Here is a 10772-nt window from a genome sequence, read left to right as displayed (position 1 = left end):
CCTCAGTACTGTGCCTCTGAAAACACGGCTCTCCCTCAGTACTGTGCCTCTGAAAACACAGCTCTCTCTCAGTACTGTGCCTCTGAAAATGCAACTCTCCCTCAGTACTGTGCCTCTGAAAACACAGCTCTCTCTCAGTACTGTGCCTCTGAAAACACAGCTCTCCCTCAGTACTGTGCCTCTGAAAACACAGCTCTCCCTCAGTACTGTGCCTCTGAAAACACGGCTCTCCCTCAATACTGTGCCTCTGAAAACACAGCTCTCTCTCAGTACTGTGCCTCTGAAAACACAGCTCTCCCTCAGTACTGTGCCTCTGAAAATGCAGCTCTCCCTCAGTACTGTGCCTCTGAAAACACAGCTCTCCCTCAGTACTGTGCCCCTGAAAACACAGCTCTCCCTCAGTACTGTGCCTCTGAAAACACAGCTCTCCCTCAGTACTGTGCCTCTGAAAACACGGCTCTCCCTCAATACTGTGCCTCTGAAAACACGGCTCTCCCTCAGTACTGTGCCTCTGAAAACACAGCTCTCCCTCAGTACTGTGCCTCTGAAAACACAGCTCTCCCTCAGTACTGTGCCTCTGAAAACACAGCTCTCTCTCAGTACTGTGCCTCTGAAAACACAGCTCTCCCTCAGTAGTGTGCCTCTGAAAACACAGCTCTCTCTCAGTACTGTGCCTCTGAAAACACAGCTCTCTCTCAGTACTGTGCCTCTGAAAACACAGCTCTCCCTCAGTACTGTGCCTCTGAAAACACAGCTCTCCCTCAGTACTGTGCCTCTGAAAACACAGCTCTCCCTCAGTACTGTGCCTCTGAAAACACAGCTCTCTCTCAGTACTGTGCCTCTGAAAACACAGCTCTCCCTCAGTACTGTGCCTCTGAAAACACGGCTCTCCCTCAGTACTGTGCCTCTGAAAACACAGCTCTCTCTCAGTACTGTGCCTCTGAAAACACAGCTCTCCCTCAGTACTGTGCCTCTGAAAACACAGCTCTCCCTCAGTACTGTGCCTCTGAAAACACAGCTCTCCCTCAGTACTGTGCCTCTGAAAACACAGCTCTCCCTCAGTACTGTGCCTCTGAAAACACAGCTCTCCCTCAGTACTGAGCCTCTGAAAACACAGCTCTCTCTCAGTACTGTGCCTCTGAAAACACAGCTCTCCCTCAGTACTGTGCCTCTGAAATCCCAGCTCTCCCTCAGTACTGTGCCTCTGAAAACACGGCTCTCCCTCAGTACTGTGCCTCTGAAAACACAGCTCTCCCTCAGTACTGTGCCTCTGAAAACACGGCTCTCCCTCAGTACTGTGCCCCTGAAAACACAGCTCTCTCTCAGTACTGTGCCTCTGAAAACACAGCTCTCCCTCAGTACTGTGCCTCTGAAAACACGGCTCTCCCTCAGTACTGTGCCTCTGAAAACACGGCTCTCCCTCAGTACTGTGCCTCTGAAAACACGGCTCTCCCTCAGTACTGTGCCTCTGAAAACACAGCTCTCTCTCAGTACTGTGCCTCTGAAAACACAGCTCTCCCTCAGTACTGCGCCTCTGAAAACACAGCTCTCCCTCAGTACTGTGCCTCTGAAAACGCAGCTCTCGCTCAGTACTGTGCCTCTGAAAACACAGCTCTCCCTCAGTACTGTGCCTCTGAAAACACAGCTCTCCCTCAGTACTGTGCGTCTGAAAACACAGCTCTCCCTCAGTACTGTGCCTCTGAAAACACAGCTCTCCCTCAGTACTGTGCCTATGAAAACACAGCTCTCCCTCAGTACTGTGCCTCTGAAAACACGGCTCTCCCTCAGTACTGTGCCTCTGAAAACACAGCTCTCCCTCAGTACTGTGCCTCTGAAAACACAGCTCTCCCTCAGTACTGTGCCTCTGAAAACACGGCTCTCCCTCAGTACTGTGCCTCTGAAAACACAGCTCTCTCTCAGTACTGTGCCTCTGAAAACACAGCTCTCCCTCAGTACTGTTCCTCTGAAAACACAGCTCTCTCTCAGTACTGTGCCTCTGAAAACACAGCTCTCCCTCAGTACTGTGCCTCTGAAAACACGGCTCTCCCTCAGTACTGTGCCTCTGAAAACACGGCTCTCCCTCAGTACTGTGCCTCTGAAAACACAGCTCTCCCTCAGTACTGTGCCTCTGAAAACACAGCTCTCCCTCAGTACTGTGCCTCTGAAAACACGGCTCTCCCTCAGTACTGTGCCTCTGAAAACACAGCTCTCCCTCAGTACTGTGCCTCTGAAAACACAGCTCTCCCTCAGTACTGTGCCTCTGAAAACACGGCTCTCCCTCAGTACTGTGCCTCTGAAAACACAGCTCTCTCTCAGTACTGTGCCTCTGAAAACACAGCTCTCCCTCAGTACTGTGCCTCTGAAAACACGGCTCTCCCTCAGTACTGTGCCTCTGAAAACACAGCTCTCCCTCAGTACTGTGCCTCTGAAAACACAGCTCTCCCTCAGTACTGTGCCTCTGAAAACACGGCTCTCCCTCAGTACTGTGCCTCTGAAAACACGGCTCTCCCTCAGTACTGAGCCTCTGAAAACACAGCTCTCCCTCAGTACTGTGCCTCTGAAAACACAGCTCTCCCTCAGTACTGCGCCTCTGAAAACACAGCTCTCCCTCAGTACTGTGCCTCTGAAAACACGGCTCTCCCTCAATACTGTGCCTCTGAAAACACAGCTCTCCCTCAGCACTGTGCCTCTGAAAACACAGCTCTCCCTCAGTACTGTGCCTCTGAAAACACAGCTCTCCCTCAGTACTGTGCCTCTGAAAACACAGCTCTCCCTCAGTACTGTGCCTCTGAAAACACAGCACTCCCTCAGTACTGTGCCTCTGAAAACACAGCTCTCTCTCAGTACTGTGCCTCTGAAAACACAGCTCTCCCTCAGTACTGTGCCTCTGAAAACACAGCTCTCCCTCAGTACTGCGCCTCTGAAAACACAGCTCTCCCTCAGTACTGTGCCTCTGAAAACACAGCTCTCTCTCAGTACTGTGCCTCTGAAAACACGGCTCTCCCTCAGTACTGTGCCTCTGAAAACACGGCTCTCCCTCAGTACTGTGCGTCTGAAAACACGGCTCTCTCTCAATACTGTGCCTCTGAAAACACAGCTCTCCCTCAGTACTGTGCCTCTGAAAACACAGCTCTCCCTCAGAACTGTGCCTCTGAAAACACGGCTCTCCCTCAGTACTGTGCCTCTGAAAACACGGCTCTCCCTCAGTACTGTGCCTCTGAAAACACAGCTCTCCCTCAGTACTGTGCCTCTGAAAACACAGCTCTCTCTCAGGACTGTGCCTCTGAAAACACGGCTCTCCCTCAGTACTGTGCCTCTGAAAACACAGCTCTCTCTCAGTACTGCGCCTCTGAAAACGCGGCTCTCCCTCAGTACTGCGCATCTGAAAACACGGCTCTCCCTCAGTACTGTGCCTCTGAAAACACAGCTCTCCCTCAGTACTGTGCCTCTGAAAACACGGCTCTCCCTCAGTACTGTGCCTCTGAAAACACGGCTCTCCCTCAGTACTGTGCCTCTGAAAACACAGCTCTCTCTCAGTACTGTGCGTCTGAAAACACAGCTCTCCCTCAGTACTGTGCCTCTGAAAACACGGCTCTCCCTCAGTACTGTGCCTCTGAAAACACAGCTCTCCCTCAGTACTGTGCGTCTGAAAACACAGCTCTCCCTCAGTACTGTGCCTCTGAAAACACGGCTCTCCCTCAGTACTGTGCCTCTGAAAACACGGCTCTCCCTCAGTACTGTGCCTCTGAAAACACAGCTCTCCCTCAGTACTGTGCATCTGAAAACACAGCTCTCCCTCAGTACTGCGCCTCTAAAAACACAGCTCTCCCTCAGTACTGCGCCTCTAAAAACACAGCTCTCCCTCAGTACTGTGCCTCTGAAAACACGGCTCTCCCTCAGTACTGTGCCTCTGAAAACACAGCTCTCCCTCAGTACTGTGCCTCTGAAAACACGGCTCTCCCTCAGTACTGTGCCTCTGAAAACACAGCTCTCCCTCAGTACTGTGCGTCTGAAAACACAGCTCTCCCTCAGTACTGTGCCTCTGAAAACACAGCTCTCTCTCAGTACTGTGCCTCTGAAAACACAGCTCTCCCTCAGTACTGTGCCTCTGAAAACACAGCTCTCCCTCAGTACTGTGCCTCTGAAAACACAGCTCTCCCTCAGTACTGTGCCTCTGAAACACAGCTCTCCCTCAGTACTGTGCCTATGAAAACACAGCCATCCGTCAGTACTGTGCCTCTGAAAACACGGCTTTCTCTCAGTACTGTGCCTCTGAAAACACAGCTCTCCCTCAGTACTGTGCCTATGAAAACACAGCTCTCCCTCAGTACTGTGCCTCTGAAAACACGGCTCTCCCTCAGTACTGTGCCTCTGAAAACACGGCACTCCCTCAGTACTGTGCCTCTGAAAACACAGCTCTCCCTCAGTACTGTGCCTCTGAAAACACAGCTCTCCCTCAGTACTGTGCCTATGAAAACACAGCTCTCCCTCTGTACTGTGCCTCTGAAAACACGGCTCTCCCTCAGTACTGCGCCTCTGAAAACACGGCTCTCCCTCAGTACTGTGCCTCTGAAAACACAGCTCTCTCTCAGTACTGCGCCTCTGAAAACACAGCTCTCCCTCAGTACTGTGCCTCTGAAAACACAGCTCTCCCTCGGTACTGCGCCTCTGAAAACACAGCTCTCTCTCAGTACTGTGCCTCTGAAAACACGGCTCTCCCTCAGTACTGTGCCTCTGAAAACACAGCTCTCCCTCAGTACTGTGCCTCTGAAAACACAGCTCTCCCTCAGTACTGTGCCTCTGAAAACACGGCTCTCCCTCAGTACTGTGCCTCTGAAAACACAGCTCTCCCTCAGTACTGTGCCTCTGAAAACACAGCTCTCCCTCAGTACTGTGCCTCTGAAAACACAGTTCTCCCTCAGTACTGTGCCTCTGAAAACACGGCTCTCCCTCAGTACTGTGCCTCTGAAAACACAGCTCTCCCTCAGTACTGTGCCTCTGAAAACACGGCTCTCCCTCAGTACTGCGCTTTGAAAACACAGCTCTCCCTCAGTTCTGTGCCTCTGAAAACACAGCTCTCCCTCTGTACTGTGCCTCTGAAAACACAGCTCTCTCTCAGTACTGTGCCTCTGAAAACACAGCTCTCCCTCTGTACTGTGCCTCTGAAAACACAGCTCTCCCTCTGTACTGTGCCTCTGAAAGCACAGCTCTCCCTCAGTACTGTGCCTCTGAAAACACAGCTCTCCCTCAGTACTGCGCCTCTGAAAACACAGCACTCCCTCAGTACTGTGCCTCTGAAAACAGAGCTCTCCCTCAGTACTGTGCCTCTGAAAACACAGCTCTCCCTCAGTACTGTGCCTCTGAAAACACAGCTCTCCCTCAGTACTGTGCCTCTGAAAACACAGCTCTCCCTCAGTACTGTGCCTCTGAAAACACAGCTCTCCCTCAGTACTGTGCCTCTGAAAACACGGCTCTCCCTCAGTACTGTGCCTCTGAAAACACAGCTCTCCCTCAGGACTGTGCCCCTGAAAACACAGCTCTCCCTCAGTACTGTGCCTCTGAAAACACAGCTCTCCCTCAGTACTGTGCCTCTGAAAACACGGCTGTCCCTCAGTACTGTGCCCCTGAAAACACAGCTCTCCCTCAGTATTGTGCCTCTGAAAACACGGCTGTCCCTCAGTACTGTGCCCCTGAAAACACAGCTCTCCCTCAGTACTGTGCCTCTGAAAACACGGCTCTCCCTCAGTACTGTGCCTCTGAAAACACGGCTCTCCCTCAGTACTGTGTCTCTGAAAACACAGCTCTCCCTCAGTACTGTGCCTCTGAAAACACGGCTCTCCCTCAGTACTGTGCCTCTGAAAACACAGCTCTCCCTCAGTACTGTGCCTCTGAAAACACGGCTCTCCCTCAGTACTGTGCCTCTGAAAACACAGCTCTCCCTCAGTACTGTGCCTCTGAAAACACGGCTCTCCCTCAGTACTGTGCCATTGAAAATGCAGCTCTCCCTCAGTACTGTGCCTCTGAAAACACAGCTCTCCCTCAGTACTGTGCCTCTGAAAACACAGCTCTCCCTCAATACTGTGCCTCTGAAAACACAGCTCTCCCTCAGTACTGTGCCTCTGAAAACACAGCTCTCACTCAGTACTCTGCCTCTGAAAACACAGCTCTCCCTCAGTACTGTGCCTCTGAAAACACGGCTCTCCCTCAGTACTGTGCCTCTGAAAACACAGCTCTCCCTCAGTACTGTGCCTCTGAAAACACAGCTCTCCCTCAGTACTGTGCCTCTGAAAACGCAGCTCTCCCTCAGTACTGTGCCTCTGAAAACGCAGCTCTCCCTCAGTACTGTGCCTCTGAAAACATAGCTCTCCCTCAGTACTGTGCCTCTGAAAACACAGCTCTCTCTCAGTACTGTGCCTCTGAAAACACAGCTCTCCCTCAGTACTGTGCCTCTGAAAACACAGCTCTCCCTCAGTACTGTGCCTCTGAAAACACAGCTCTCCCTCAGTACTGTGCCTCTGAAAACACGGCTCTCCCTCAGTACTGTGCCTCTGAAAACACAGCTCTCCCTCAGTACTGTGCCTCTGAAAACACGGCTCTCCCTCAGTACTGTGCCTCTGAAGACACAGCTCTCCCTCAATACTGCGCCTCTGAAAACACAGCTCTCCCTCAGTACTGTGCCTCTGAAAACACAGCTCTCCCTCAGTACTGTGCCTCTGAAAACACAGCTCTCCCTCAGTACTGTGCCTCTGAAAACACAGCTCTCCCTCAGTACTGTGCCTCTGAAAACAAAGCTCTCCCTCAGTATAGTGCCTGTGAAAACGCGGCTCTCCCTCAGTACTGTGCCTCTGAAAACACAGTTCTCCCTCAGTACTGTGCCTCTGAAAACACAGCTCTCCCTCAGTACTGTGCCTCTGAAAACACAGCTCTCCCTCAGTACTGTGCCTCTGAAAACACAGCTCTCCCTCAGTACTGTGCCTCTGAAAACAAAGCTCTCCCTCAGTACTGTGCCTCTGAAAACACAGCTCTCTCTCAGTACTGTGCCTCTGAAGACACAGCTCTCCCTCAGTACTGTGCCTCTGAAAACACAGCTCTCCCTCAGTACTGTTCCTCTGAAAACACAGCTCTCCTTCAGTACTGTGCCTCTGAAAACTCAGCTGTCCCTCAATACTGTGCCTCTGAAAACACAGCTCTCCCTCAGTACTGTGCCTCTGAAAACACAGCTCTCCCTCAGTACTGTTCCTCTGAAAACACAGCTCTCTCTCAGTACTGTTCCTCTGAAAACACAGCTCTCCCTCAGTACTGTTCCTCTGAAAACACAGCTCTCCCTCAGTACTGTGCCTCTGAAAACACAGCTCTCCTTCAGTACTGTGCCTCTGAAAACTCAGCTGTCCCTCAATACTGTGCCTCTGAAAACACGGCTCTCCCTCAGTACTGTGCCTCTGAAAACACAGCTCTCCCTCAGTACTGTGCCTCTGAAAACTCAGCTGTCCCTCAATACTGTGCCTCTGAAAACACGGCTCTCCCTCAGTACTGTGCCTCTGAAAGCACAGCTCTCCCTCAGTACTGTGCCTCTTAAAACGCAGCTCTCCCTCAGTACTGTGCCTCTGAAAACACAGCTCTCCCTCAGTACTGTGCCTCTGAAAACACAGCTCTCCCTCAGTACTGTGCCTCTGAAAACACAGCTCTCCCTCAGTGCTGTGCCTCTGAAAACACAGCTCTCCCTCAGTACTATGCCTCTGAAAACACAGCTCTCCCTCAGTACTGTGCCTCTGAAAACACAGCTCTCCCTCAGTACTGTGCCTCTGAAAACACAGCTCTCCCTCAGTACTGTGCCTCTGAAAACACGGCTCTCCCTCAGTACTGTGCCTCTGAAAACACGGCTCTCCCTCAGTATTGTGCCTCTGAAAACACAGCTCTCCCTCAGTACTGTGCCTCTGAAAACACAGCTCTCCCTCTGTACTGTGCCTCTGAAAACACGGCTCTCTCTCAGTACTGTGCCTCTGAAAACACAGCTCTCCCTCAGTACTGTGCCTCTGAAAACACAGCTCTCCCTCAGTACTGTGCCTCTGAAAACACGGCTCTCCCTCAGTACTGTGCCTCTGAAAACACAGCTCTCCCTCAGTACTGTGCCTCTGAAAACACAGCTCTCCCTCAGTACTGTGCCTCTGAAAACACACCTCTCCCTCAGTACTGTGCCTCTGAAAACATAGCTCTCCCTCAGTACTGTGCCTCTGAAAACACAGCTCTCCCTCAGTACTGTGCCTCTGAAAACACAGCTCTCTCTCAGTACTGTGCCTCTGAAAACACAGCTCTCCCTCAGTACTGTGCCTCTGAAAATACAGCTCTCCCTCAGTACTGTGCCTCTGAAAACACAGCTCTCCCTCAGTACTGTGCCTCTGAAAACACAGCTCTCCCTCAGTACTGTGCCTCTGAAAACACAGCTCTCCCTCAGCACTGTGCCTCTGAAAACACAGCTCTCTCTCAGTACTGTGCCTCTGAAAACACAGCTCTCCCTCAGTACTGTGCCTCTGAAAACACAGCTCTCCCTCAGTACTGTGCCTCTGAAAACACGGCTCTCCCTCAGTACTGTGCCTCTGAAAACACAGCTCTCCCTCAGTACTGTGCCTCTGAAAACACAGCTCTCCCTCAGTACTGCGCCTCTGAAAACACGGCTCTCCCTCAGTACTGTGCCTCTGAAAACACAGCTCTCCCTGAGTACTGTGCCTCTGAAAACACGGCTCTCCCTCGGTACTGTGCCTCTGAAAACACAGCTCTCCCTCAGTACTGTGCCTCTGAAAACACAGCTCTCCCTCAGTACTGTGCCTCTGAAAACACAGCTCTCCCTCAGTACTGTGCCTCTGAAAACACGGCTCTCCCTCGGTACTGTGCCTCTGAAAACTCAGCTCTCCCTCAGTACTGTGCCTCTGAAAACACAGCTCTCCCTCAGTACTGTGCCTCTGAAAACACGGCTCTCCCTCGGTACTGTGCCTCTGAAAACACAGCTCTCTCTCAGTACTGTGCCTCTGAAAACACAGCTCTCCCTCAGTACTGTGCCTCTGAAAACACGGCTCTCCCTCGGTACTGTGCCTCTGAAAACACAGCTCTCCCTCAGTACTGTGCCTCTGAAAACACAGCTCTCACTGAGTACTGTGCCTCTGAAAACACGGCTCTCCCTCAGTACTGTGCCTCTGAAAACACAGCTCTCCCTCAGTACTGTGCCTCTGAAAACACGGCTCTCCCTCAGTGCTGTGCCTCTGAAAACACAGCTCTCCCTCAGTACTGTGCCTCTGAAAACACAGCTCTCCCTCAGTACTGTGCCTCTGAAAACACAGCTCTCCCTCAGTACTGTGCCTCTGAAAAACACGGCTCTCCCTCAGTACTGTGCCTCTGAAAACACAGGCTCTCCCTCAGTACTGTGCCTCTGAAAACACAGGCTCTCCCTCAGTACTGTGCCTCTGAAAACACAGCTCTCCCTCAGTACTGTGCCTCTGAAAACACAGCTCTCCCTCAGTACTGTGCCTCTGAAAACACAGCTCTCCCTCAGTACCTGTGCCTCTGAAAACACAGCTCTCCCTCAGTACTGTGCCTCTGAAAACACAGCTCTCCCTCAGTACTGTCTGAAAACACGGCTCTCCCTCAATACTGTGCCTCTGAAAACACAGCTCTCCCTCAGTACTGTGCCTCTGAAAACACAGCTCTCCCTCAGTACTGTGCCTCTGAAAACACGGCTCTCCCTCAATACTGTGCCTCTGAAAACACAGCTCTCCCTCAGTACTGTGCCTCTGAAAACACAGCTCTCCCTCAGTACTGTGCCTCTGAAAACACGGCTCTCCCTCAGTACTGTGCCTCTGAAAACACAGCTCTCTCTCAGTACTGTGCCTCTGAAAACACAGCACTCCCTCAGTACTGTGCCTCTGAAAACACAGCTCTCTCTCAGTACTGTGCCTCTGAAAACACAGCTCTCCCTCAGTACTGTGCCTCTGAAAACACAGCTCTCCCTCAGTACTGTGCCTCTGAAAACACGGCTCTCCCTCAGTACTGTGCCTCTGAAAACACAGCTCTCCCTCAGTACTGTGCCTCTGAAAACATGGCTCTCCCTCAGTACTGTGCCTCTGAAAACACAGCTCTCCCTCAGTACTGTGCCTCTGAAAACACAGCTCTCCCTCAGTACTGTGCCTCTCTCCCTCTCTCACTCTGCTCTCTACCTCTCTCTCTCTCTCTCTCACTTTGCTCTCTCTCTCTCTCTCTCTCTCGCTCTCTCTCTCTCTCTCTCTCTCTCTCACTCTGCTCTCTCTCTCTCTCTCTCACTGTGCTCTCTCTCTCTCGCTCGCTCTCTCTCTCTCTCTCTCTCTCGCTCTCTCTCTCTCTCTCTCTCTCTCACTCTGCTCTCTCTCTCTCTCTCTCACTGTGCTCTCTCTCTCTCTCTCTCCCTCTCTCTCTCACTCTGCTCTCTCTCACTCTCTCTCTCTCTCTCTCTCTCTCTCACTCTGCTCTCTCGCTCTCTCTCTCTCTCTCTCTCTCACTCTGCTCTCTCTCTCTCTCTCTCGCTCTCACTGCTCTCTCTCTCTCTCTCACTCTGCTTTCTCTCTCTCTCTCTCTCTCAAATTCAAATTCAAATTCAAATGCTTTATTGGCATGAAAGTTTACAGAGAACCATATTGCCAAAACTTCCATAGCAAAAAGGTACATTTTCAAACATTCTGTAGGTGTCAAACGATTTGACGTTTGTTGGGTACATACAATATTACTTTTAAACAATATTAATTTTAAAC

This window comes from Somniosus microcephalus, chromosome 15, assembly GCF_052327205.1.
Source record: "Somniosus microcephalus isolate GS21.2 chromosome 15, FLI_Smic_1.0, whole genome shotgun sequence".
Lineage (NCBI taxonomy): Eukaryota > Metazoa > Chordata > Chondrichthyes > Squaliformes > Somniosidae > Somniosus > Somniosus microcephalus.
The sequence above is the reverse complement of the archived record's forward strand: the minus strand, read 5'-3'. Positions refer to the sequence as shown.